Source organism: Periplaneta americana, chromosome 9 (genome assembly GCF_040183065.1).
Source record: "Periplaneta americana isolate PAMFEO1 chromosome 9, P.americana_PAMFEO1_priV1, whole genome shotgun sequence".
NCBI lineage: Eukaryota > Metazoa > Arthropoda > Insecta > Blattodea > Blattidae > Periplaneta > Periplaneta americana.
Genome location: NC_091125.1, coordinates 11846161 through 11858850, shown reverse-complemented (window position 1 = coordinate 11858850; position 12690 = coordinate 11846161). Strand labels below are relative to the sequence as shown.

General features: G+C 34.7%; 1 protein-coding gene across 2 annotated transcripts in view; it reads right to left on the bottom strand.

Moving 5' to 3' along the window:
* LOC138705779 (uncharacterized) overlaps positions 1-12690 on the bottom strand; it is a 107913-nt gene that overhangs the window by 78988 nt on the left and 16235 nt on the right. The window lies entirely within an intron of this gene.

Sequence of the window (12690 nt, the reverse complement as noted above, 5' to 3'; positions counted from 1 at the left end):
GAGCGAACGCGGCAGTGCAGAGAGCAACTGCACATAATATGCGAGCTGAGGAAGAAAATATATACACTGTAGTTATACCTTATTGAAATGTTCAAATTAAATTAGAGAATGAAATACAATTATATGATATTAAAAGAGAGAAATAAACAATAAAAGGACTGAATAATCAACTCCACAAATAAAGAATAAAAAAACATAATCCATATACAATCTATAAAGTTAGAAAAAAACATAAAACTTCAGCCTAAATACTATATTTTAATAGCTATTAATACTACACATGTGAATTGACAGATAACAAGTAGGCCTAACGGTATCCTAAACCAATAGTAAGTTATCACTTTGTGTTGGTAGCTCTACACTTGCACCTTACAATAAAATTATACTAGTTCCTTCTCTTTTTGATTAGAGTATTACGTTTCTGCTGTTGAGATAGCAGTTGTCTTATAAGTAGTGCTGTTGACCGATCAAAATATTTAATCGATTAACTATGTGAATTTAATCGATTAATCGATATATTAATCGAGTTATGATCGAGTTGAAAAAATATTTTAATGTACTGTAATACACAATCGTTGTTAAAACTTCTGTTCGGTGATAAGCATAAGTATTAAATTAATGTTGTATATCTGTATATGTTGTATCGTTATATTATAAAATAACTATTTTAATTACTTAATAACATATTTATTATGAGGCTTATAATTTATTGTGTCAATTTCTCTGGGAATTTTTGAGACAAACATAAAAAACAAAAAAGTATGAAGACTCACCTAGTTAATACTGCTTCATCCAATGATTTTAGACATATGAGTGCATTCACATGCTCCGAATTAAGAGCCGCTCTACGTTTAGTAACAATGTTTCCAGCATCACTAAACACGAAAAAACTTTTTTTTCTGTCAAGCATTTCTCCAGGATCGTTCAATTTTAATCCAAACGTTTCACAGAGTTTACCTCTCAAATTCTCATATGACATAATGGAGTTTACACTTTTCACAGACCATAGAAAACTGAATTTTCCTTTATAAAACTAAACACACAACCGTAATCTTCATCTTACGATGTTTGGATGACGTATATACGTCCGTTGATGTGACATATTAATGAATTAAATACTATTATAGTCACAATCATGCCATGGTATGAAAGAAAAATTTCACAACCTCAAGCAGGAATCGAACCTGCAACTTCCTCTTCTCCGGTCAGTCGCCAATATGAAAGGATAATTCCGAGCCTTTGGCGTGAGACGAACTCGATAGCTCAGTGGTAGAGCGCCTGACCGGAGAACAGGAAGTCGCAGGTTCGATTCCCGCTCGAAGTTATGAAATTTTTCTTTCATACCATGGCATGATTGTGACTATAATAGTATTTAATTCAATAAACACACAACCGTCATATACAAACTCAGTACAGAAACTGCAACTACAAAAGTATAGAGGTCGAAACAGAAGACTGGCCCCTAATGTAATCGAATTACCAGATTTTTTAAAAAAAGAAGGTAGTTACGCTCTCACTTGCACACAGTGCAGATATGACTATATTAAAAGGGATGAGGGGGTTGAATCCTAGAAAAGCATGTAAATTATTTCATATGCTAGGAAGATGAGCTGACAATAAGGTGGAAGTTTTCTTGGAAATTCATAAAAATTAATAAGAGTTTCGCATTGTGTTTCAACTTTTAATAGAAGTAGACTAGGTCACTGTCCTCATATCTCCATCTCTTTCTGAAGTGTTTGTGCAATAATTTTTCCTACTCTACCTGGTTTACAGTTAGAAAATAACAGTACTCTTGTGCTCTTTAAGTAAGCAATTTCCGAGAGAGAAATATTGTCGTAATTTTTAGTATGAATTTGTATTAACAAAATAATAATTAATATCAACTACAACCAATTACTTTTAAGGTCATGTTGAATATCAGATAAGTTTTGTGAAATTATATAAATAAATCAGTATTTTATTTTTTCAGTCAATCACTTATCATTTATCAATGACAGAAAAAGATTCTGTTACATCAAAAGTACAATTGTTAAAAAATCACGAATATTTTCGACTTACATGGAAGTCATCTTCAGGTGATATTTTGACAAACAATATTTGAAAACTAGGTGAATATTTAAATACATTTAAAACACTTGTAACTGATCTGATCATGCGTGCTTTACATGAAGTAGTGGACATACATGGTTTTAAAACAGCATACAAAGTAGAGAATCTTCCATTAATCTTAATTGTGATACAATATGTTAAGGCACATGCAGTGTGCTTAGAATATAGAATTAAAATCATTTAAAAATGTTCATTAAAATTGTTGACTAAAATTGTTCAGTGTGACGTTGGAAGACTATGTGAAGTGAAAAGTGAAGAATTCTCAGTCTATTCGCCGTGGTGAGAGGCGTTTTGTCTGAAAAAATTAATTAATCAAAAGGTCATAAATTTTGAAAAAGTTAAATGATTAAGGCCTTAAAAGGCTCACAAATGATGTACATTGAGAGTTTCCAGACGTTGTGGCCTTGTCATCCTGGCGTTACATGGCAGACTGAGCGGTTGAGTTTTCTGAGAGGGAGGTACGGAGGGAAGTGACAGGCTAAACTGGTCGATAAGCAGTTATTCTGCGATGCGGTACAGGGGGTTATGCAAATTAGGTATTTGTTCATTAAGTAATTGTATGTTGTGATTGTGATCCTTTACTATGAGAAACTCCTCCGCAGTGTTAATGAGATGTGGATTATTTACTATTTTCAGCATTTTTAAGATTTTATGGATATTATTGAGTTCATGGCCGGAATCAAGCAGATGGGTGGCAAATTTAGATTTATTTCTGTTATTAAAGAAATCTGATTTGTGTTCTTTAAACCGAGTTTGAAAGTTTCGTTTTGTTTGGCCTATATATTTCTTGTTGCAATTTTTACAGTTCAGTTGATATATACCACTTTGTGAAAATCTGTTCTTTTTTCTAAGTCTATTGGGGATTATGCTATTTAATTTATTGTTAGTTCTATATGTGATATTTATGTTTTCTTTTTTAAAAAAGGCTGAAAGTTGATTGTTGACTTTACCAACGTATGTCATAGGAAGCCAATTTGTGGCTCTTTTAGATTCTGTGGGTTGTAGGGTGGTAGATGTTTTATTTCCTAACTTTCTGATTCTATTCCGGATGTAGTTTTGTATCATGTTCTTATTAAAACCGTTTTCTATGGCAAGTTGTATTATATACAGGGTGTATCAAAAATACGTGTACAAACTTCAGGTATGGGTTCCTTACACCAAAAGAAGGAAAAAAGTTCATATGAACATATGTCCCATAATCCTTTGTTTCCCCGTTAGGAACTGTTCAACACATTGGTACACTCATAATGTGCCAACACACAAAACTCATAACCAATGCTCGAAATGTCCTCCTCTTGCTTCTAGACATGCATGCACTCGTCGAATCATGGACTGTCGCACCCTTTCAAATACTCCGTGATGATGTCGAATGATTTCGCAGGCTTCCATGATACGTCGATGAAGAGTTTCTTGATCCGGGATGTCTGCTCCATAAACCAATTGTTTAAGGTGCCTCCAAAGATAAAAATCCAAAGGATTGAGGTCGGGAGATCGTGCTGGCCATTGAACTGGTTCTCCTCTGCCTATCCATCTGTCATGGTAGACACCAGTCAGTGTATCTCGAACAAGGCGACTAAAATGTGCTGGAGCCCCATCATGCATGAACCACATGTTTTGTCTTATGTTCAGAGGCACATCTTCGTGCAGTAATTCTGGAAGAGTGTTTTGGATAAAGTCCCTGTAGATAGCACCTGTAAGACGTGCTGGTAGAACGTATGGACCTACCAGACAGTCACCTACAATTCCAGCCCACACATTAATCCTAAATTGTTGCTGATGTCTAGCCTGAAATACAGCACGAGGATTACGATCTGCCAATACGTGTTCATTGTGGAAATTGGTAATTCCACCTCTCCCAAACGTTGCCTCGTCTGTAAACAAAATGATGAGACAAACAATGGATTGGCTATTTGTGCTAGAAACCATCGGCAAAAGTTCTCCCGTGGTGGATAGTCGGCAGGCGAAAGGCCCTGCACACGTTGCATATGATACGGATACAAGAGCTGCTCCATGCTGTACTGTGTGATGCCACAGCCAATTGTCTTGTACTGATACCTCGATCGTCTTCGACACAGTGTAAAATGTCTTCTTCGAGGTTCGGCGTACGAAGAACTCTTGGTCTTCCTCGATCACCAGTCTGTGGTGCAACGGTTCCTGTCTCAGCAACGCAACGATACACAGCAACAAAGGTTTGATGATTCGGTTGTCTTCGGTCTGGAAACGCCATCTGATACAGCCGTACAGCCTCGCGTCCATTACCATTCGCGCGACCATACATAAAAATGATGTCAGCCTGCTCACGAAATTAATATCGTCCTGCCATGGTTGAACGAAACACGTTAACTCACTCCACGTTCACAATTGCAACGTTGAAGACAGACTAATGACAAATGACACATGTAAACAAGTCTCCATGGCAACACTTCGCCATCTGCAGTCCATTTCTGATACAACGAGTCACAGCCTTCTATGAATGAGTGCATAAAGAAATGAAGTTTTGAGGTTGGACCTCGAAGGCCGTTGAACGCAAACTTTTAGTAATAAATGAATAACGGGGAAACAAAGGATTATGAGACATATGTTCATATGAACTTTTTTCCTCCTTTTGGTGTAAGGAACCCATGCCTGAAGTTTGTATACGTATTTTTGATACACCCTGTATTTACGTTCATTATTGTAAGCTGTTTGGTTTAGTGGTATGTTTATTAAACGATCAACTAAATATCTGAATTTACATAACTTTTGGGAGTATGGATGGTTAGATGTCTGATCTATAGTATAATTGATAGATATCGGTTTTCGATAAATATTGTAAATGAATTTTGATTTGTTTATTTTGATGGTTAAGTCAAGGAAGTTAATGCTTCTATGAATTTCTTCTTCAAAAGTAAATTTTATTTGGTTTAATAAACAATGTCTTCAACATAAGGTGATTCCAAAATATGCAACCATTAAGATTAACTATAACTCAATAGCTACTAGAAAAACTAAACAACAGACCCAACTATGTTGGTTGAAAAATGAGATAAAATTCTTACACAAAAAGAAAGAAACACTTAGTAACAAACTATATGATTTGCATTTAATCACAACAAAATTAACAGGCGTTTATTAGGATAATGTACAACAAAAATGTCATGAGAAAGTTGACCAATTAATGTCTAACAAATATGAAATTTTAAATAAGAAATTGAATTCCCTTCTTCCCTTTAATTCACAGAAAACCATACTACAACAAACACCAAATACTAATAGAATAACCAACCTCACTAATTTGACTCTTTCGCCATCTGAAATAGATATCCTAAACAAAGGTTACAAACATAATTATGCTCCCAGTAATAAAAACAAAATCATTGAAGATTTGGCTATTGAAACAGAACATATTATACAAAATATTTCTCATGTAAATAAAGAACATCTAAGAAACCAAACTTCTAAGATTATCACACAATATTTGAACGATTCAAAAACAAAAAAAGCTATTACAAGAAGCAAAAACCGAACAGAAAAAAATTCTTAAGCTGGGAAAAAAACTCAATCAAATGAAATAATACATATTAAGGCAGATAAGTCTGATTCCATTGTTTTAAAGGAAAAAAGAAGAATACATAAATAAAACATTAGAGTTCATTACTAAGAATCAAATAACAGAACTTAAAGCGGATCCAACGGAACAATATCAAAAACAAATAAAAGAAGCCATTAAATCAGCATCAGGTCTTATCCCACCTTCAAAATCTTATAAGTATATTAATCATAATCCCAGCATTCCAACTTTAAAAACTCTACCCAAAACTCACAAACCAACCCTATCTATGAGATCAGTTGTTAACAGTATGCAAGCTCCAAATCATAAAATCAACAAATTTCTTCTACAGTTTTTAAAAAATTTCTCCCTATAGATAATAAATATACTCTCTTAAATACACAACAATTAATTCAACGATTACAAAAACTAAAACTTAATAAAAATGACAAGGTGCTATCTCTGGATATCGAAAGTCTTTACAAAAATATTCCCATAGATGAAACTATTCAGATTATTGTCACAAAATTATTAGACCTCAAAATTAACCCAGATTTAGTTAAGCAATTAGAAAATTTATTACACATCTCTTTGCACCAAAATTATTTCATTTTCAATGATAAGATATACAAACAAACAAAGGGTTTAGCCATGGGTGATTCTCTTTCAGGCTTCATAGCCGAAATTTTCTTACAGAACCTTGAAAATAAAAATATTCCGAGCATACAACAACAACATAGTATCAAAATTTATTCTCGGTACGTAGACGACACTTTCATCATACATAGTAGCACATCTACGTCTGAATCAATTGTTGACTCTTTCAATAATTTACACCAAAACATAAAATTTACTTTTGAAGAAGAAATTCATAGAAGCATTAACTTCCTTGAATTAACCATCAAAATAAACAAATCAAAATTCATTTACAATATTTATCGAAAACCGATGTTTATCAATTATACTATAGATTAGACATCTAACCATCCATACTCCCAAAAGTTATGTAAATTCAGATATTTAGTTGACCGTTTAATAAACATACCACTAAACCAAACAGCTTACAATAATGAACGTAAATATATAATACAACTTGCCATAGAAAACGGTTTTAATAAGAACATGATACAAAACTACATCCGGAATAGAATCAGAAAGTTAGGAAATAAAACATCTACCACCCTACAACCCACAGAATCTAAAAGAGTCACAAATTGGCTTCCTATGACATACGTTGGTAAAGTCAACAATCAACTTTCAGCCTTTTTTAAAAAAGAAAACATAAATATCACATATAGAACTAACAATAAATTAAATAGCATAATCCCCAATAGACTTAGAAAAAAGAACAGATTTTCACAAAGTGGTATATATCAACTGAACTGTAAAAATTGCAACAAGAAATATATAGGCCAAACAAAACGAAACTTTCAAACTCGGTTTAAAGAACACAAATCAGATTTCTTTAATAACAGAAATAAATCTAAATTTGCCACCCATCTGCTTGATTCCGGCCATGAACTCAATAATATCCATAAAATCTTAAAAATGCTGAAAATAGTAAATAATCCACATCTCATTAACACTGCGGAGGAGTTTCTCATAGTAAAGGATCACAATCACAACATACAATTACTTAATGAACAAATACCTAATTTGCATAACCCCCTGTACCGCATCGCAGAATAACTGCTTATCGACCAGTTTAGCCTGTCACTTCCCTCCGTACCTCCCTCTCAGAAAACTCAACCGCTCAGTCTGCCATGTAACGCCAGGATGACAAGGCCACAACGTCTGGAAACTCTCAATGTACATCATTTGTGAGCCTTTTAAGGCCTTAATCATTTAACTTTTTCAAAATTTATGACCTTTTGATTAATTAATTTTTTCAGACAAAACGCCTCTCACCACGGCGAATAGACTGAGAATTCTTCACTTTTCACTTCACATAGTCTTCCAACGTCACACTGAACAATTTTAGTCAACAATTTTAATGAACATTTTTAAATGATTTTAATTCTATATTCTAAGCACACTGCATGTGCCTTAACATATTGTATCACAATTAAGATTAATGGAAGATTCTCTACTTTGTATGCTGTTTTAAAACCATGTATGTCCACTACTTCATGTAAAGCACGCATGATCAGATCAGTTACAAGTGTTTTAAATGTATTTAAATATTCACCTAGTTTTCAAATATTGTTTGTCAAAATATCACCTGAAGATGACTTCCATGTAAGTCGAAAATATTCGTGATTTTTTAACAATTGTACTTTTGATGTAACAGAATCTTTTTCTGTCATTGATAAATGATAAGTGATTGACTGAAAAAATAAAATACTGATTTATTGATATAACGATTAATTTTAATCGACCCGATTATTAGATTAAATATTTTTGATCGGTTAATCTTACAACAGAAATTGATCGATTCATCGATTAGATTAATCGATTAAATCCCACAACACTACTTATAACCCATCACTGAAATCGTATTTTGTGTCAAATATACTATGTGATTATTCCTTGGTAATTTTCTTTCAATTACAGATCTTGGAATAATAATTTTTAGACCACATACGTGTTAACAGTGTTTACACTGCTTAGGGATCATTAAAATTAGTTCATTAAACCGAAGTATTGTTTTCTTTTATTGTTGAAAATGTCATGGGCAACTTGTATGGATTTATTAATTCACGACATACCTACAATGACAAATTTGTGTAAGTCTTAAAATATAAATTAAACAAATTGATATACCGACATGGCATTTGAAACTTTTATATAGTTGAATGAAGACTACTTGTGAAATATGTCATTTTGTGATTTGAATGAGATGACATCTATTTTTTACATGTTATACACAAAATTCTTTACATAATTTCAAGGGAAAAAATTGTTCCGGGGCCGGGTATCGATCCCGGGACCTCTGGTTGAACGTACCAGCGCTCTACCACTGAGCTACCCGGGAACTCCACCCGACACCGTCTCAACTTTTCCCTTTATATCCACACAACTCGCGTGGGCTGACGAAACGCCAGAGACCCACAACGAGTGCACACAATCTCTGTGTGACTTGGAATTGTGGTTTTCTGTTAACGAGCACAGTAACGTATATATTATGCCTGAAAGACTAGATTTGCATAATATATACGTTACTGTGCTCGTTAACAGAAAACCACAATTCCAAGTCACACAGAAATTGTGTGCACTCGTTGTGGGTCTCTGGCGTTGCGTCAGCCCACGCGAGTTGTGTGGATATAAAGGGAAAAGTTGAGACGGTGTCGGGTGGAGTTCCCGGGTAGCTCAGTGGTAGAGCGCTGGTACGTTCAACCAGAGGTCCCGGGATCGATACCCGGCCCCGGCACAATTTTTCCCTTGAAATTATTCAAATCTGCTTTACAGGGAGCTTCACCTGAAAGACTAGATTTGCAAAATTATTTACCTTCATTAACACACGGGGACACTGTTTTTTATATTTAAAATTATTATTAGGCCTATATCTGTGTTAATTTATTTGTTGAAGAGTTTATATACGAGTAGATAATTCATTTCCAGAAACAAATAACATCATGATCAAGCAACAGATGATACACACGTATTTACTGATATGTACCGGAATTACTACAAGGTACTGTTACTATCTGTTTGCTAATAGGCAAAAACGTAATTTCTGAATATGATAAAGTGTCACCATGTCCTCTTTTCGAGCTGGTAACCGTTTTGCGTTTTTTTCAACTGTCGTGGTTTTGCGGATTTTTATCCTTTTCTGATTTTGCACATACGTGTTACCATTCAAATCCGGACTTTCCCGGGGATAAAAAGCGGTCAACACATGTTGCCAGCCACACCAACTTATTCTAGAAGTGCCGAGGTCACGTAAGCATGGAACTCTACTTTCATGCCCTCCATGTGCCTATATGGCGTATAAAGAGTTGATCTTTATCTTTACCTTCATTTAGTCTATAGGACTTGAAAATATATTTGCGCATTTTGTAAACTCTATTATTTATTTTTGTGGAAGTAGATGTCTTATTATTATTGCATGGGATTTATCTTTTAGCTCGAATGTACCGATACCGGTATTTCCTAAGCTGATTACATAAAACATCACTATCTCCAGGGCTTTACTTGAAAGCTAGCAATTTCTAAAATTCAATTCTATTTTTTAAATTAGGTATACACCTACTCATGAATCATTGCAATAACTTGTGTAAATATATATAGAGTGAACAATAAGTATGGAATATTGTTAATAACTTCTTAAATTATAATATATATACAATAACTGCTAGAGATAAACCATGCAATATTATGCCAGTGTTTGAAAACAGTTATTCAGACATACAGAGTGTGAAAATAAACTATTTTTTTTTAAATGGCATGCTATATAAAAATTTATATATTTCGAATATCCATTAAATTTTACGAATGAATGCGTAGAAACTTTACCCATTCTCCCGTTTTTTGTCTTTTATCTTGTTGTGTATATGTCATTTTTGTGCCCGTGCGAACTCTTTATGTTTCGTCTTTAAAAGTTGTAGTTTTTTTGTTCTTGTTTTTTTCTATTTTTATTTATTTATTTTTTTTTAATTTCAAAGCCATTGACTTCATGTGTCACCGAAACATTGAACTTCACTTCATGAGAAAAATTGTTGACATAGTCATTAATATTAGTTGATTTTTAGTTCTATAGGACAGATTCACAACAACAAATAAATGTCTTGCAATAATCACACACCACAAACTCACAATAACAATTCAAACAACATCGTTAACTAACGATTGTTGCCATGCTTGTAGGTACCCATACAACCTGTTGCATGGGTTGTGCTCGAATTGCAACTGTCTCCTATCGCTCGCTGTTGCTCGTTTCAACTAGTTGAAACACGTCAATGCGTGTCACTAAGAGCCATCTCCCCCTCATTTTAAAAATCAGATGTGCGTACCCTCGCGGTCTAATACAGGAGGGTGTGGGAGCCTGGCGCCTAGCAGTCGGATGACCACATAAACGAGAAAGCGCGGGGCGTGCTAGAAGACATAAAGTTTTGGCGGGCATTTTGACGTCATAGCGTCATAACGCCAAGGAGGGGGGAAAAAAGGCGCGAATCCCGAGTGTGTATACAAGACGGACCAAATTGCCATACAGTCACTTGTTTTTAGGCTAGGGAGATAGCTACCAAGCACTCCCTGTCACAGACGCCATTTTCATTTGACACAGCGTGCTAGTATTTCGTCGGACGTGGTTTTCACGGCCGACATTTTCCCACCAAGAGAAACGCATCGCCGGCTCTGTCTCCGCTTACCCGACCCAGTCTCCCTAACCAGCCTATCTCCATACCGATCTTCTTAACTACCTTCCCCCCTTTTATCACATTGGGCCAGGTGAATAAAAATCAAGTTAGAACTTTAAGTGTTAAGTTTTAGTACTAGCTCTAGCTATCAAGTGTTAAGATAAAGCACTAGCTTTAGCTTGAAAAAGTGTGAATAAAACTGAAATCAGACTTCTAAGTTAATGCTGGAAAATTTAAAGCTTTAGCTACCGCTGAACTGAACACCTGCAAAAAAAATCCGTATAAATTGGTTTAATTATGGCATTGATGTATGCACGTCTGATATTATTAATAACTACTAGGCCTAAAGTATTGTTGTTGAGGAAATGTAAGGCAGTAGTTTACAAGCAAATGAACAGTACTGCAGGATGTCTGGGTCAGGGTCAGAAACAGAAACAAAAACAATTCAAGAGTCAAATAATGATTCACAATTGAAATTTGTCATGTTGTTGGCAGAACATAAGATACTTTGTAGCAAGTCTCAACTGCCCAAAATTAGAGATGAAAAAGAAAGATCAGTGTCTGTATTGAGGAATGAATTCTTAAAACATGTTGGTAAAGACATCACAGAAAAGCAACTTAAGAAGAAGATACAAAATATGAAGACCGAAGTGAAAAAGAAGACGGATAAAAATGCTACAGAAAATAAGAAAGAGGTTCTAAAGGACTGGGAAAAAATATTACTGGATTTGCTGTCATCTGATGAAAATCCCGTTTTCAAGAAAATACCAGGTAATTATAAGCTATTAGTATATTGTCAATAAATTTTTACTCTGATTCTTATTCATTCGTAATAATTAATTTTTATTAATTATATTATAATTTTGTAATGTATATTCATAATATAATATTAGTAAGATTTTAATAATATTAATTTTTAATTATTGTTAACAATAGTTATCCATTTTATTCATACATTTTATTACTAGTAGTAATAATAATACCACCCAGAAAATACTCAGCCAGCCATTCAACGTTCTCTTCTTCGAATCTGAATAGACCATGGTAGTCTACTATGTGCGTTGACTTACGTTCTCTGTATAATTTAGGAGTCCGAATATTCATGAAAGCAGCCATTCTATATGATGTAGCCTCACAAACTGATTTTAAGTCTGGTCAGAGGCACACTTGAAAATTCGTAAGACTGAACTTGTAGTTAAATAGTTTTAACTAGGTTTTATTCACACTTTTTAAAGCACTTGCTGGAAAATTTAAGTTTTATCTGCGTGCCTTAGTATAAACTTTGTTCAGTAATATTCAGCTCTAGTTATAGCTTATAAGTTTAAGAATAAACTTGACTTTCTTCACAGAATCGGTAGTATGAACTTAAAATTTGTTAGATTAAGCAATAACTAGTTTTTATTCACTTGGTCCCTTGTCTTTATTTCACGTGCTCGACCCCTCTTAGAAAACATTGGGTTTTCTATGCTTGACTTCCCTCTCTGTGGACGCCCATCGCCGGCCATTTGTCAGCGGAGCTCGTTAGCAGAGAGTACCCCCTCTACCTCCAGTGGTCGTCGAATCGCGGGCCATTTGTTTGCAGAGCTTCGACAGCTAGAGTTTGGTTCTCGTCGGTCGTCGAATCACGGGCTAATGTTTGCAGAGCTTCGATAGGCGAGAACCTCCCCCACCCCTGCTTCCCGTCACTCACCCACCGAATTCGCACCCCCTTTCGAGCAAACTCTCGCTTCAGTTTTCCCCAGGTACTCCCGTTTC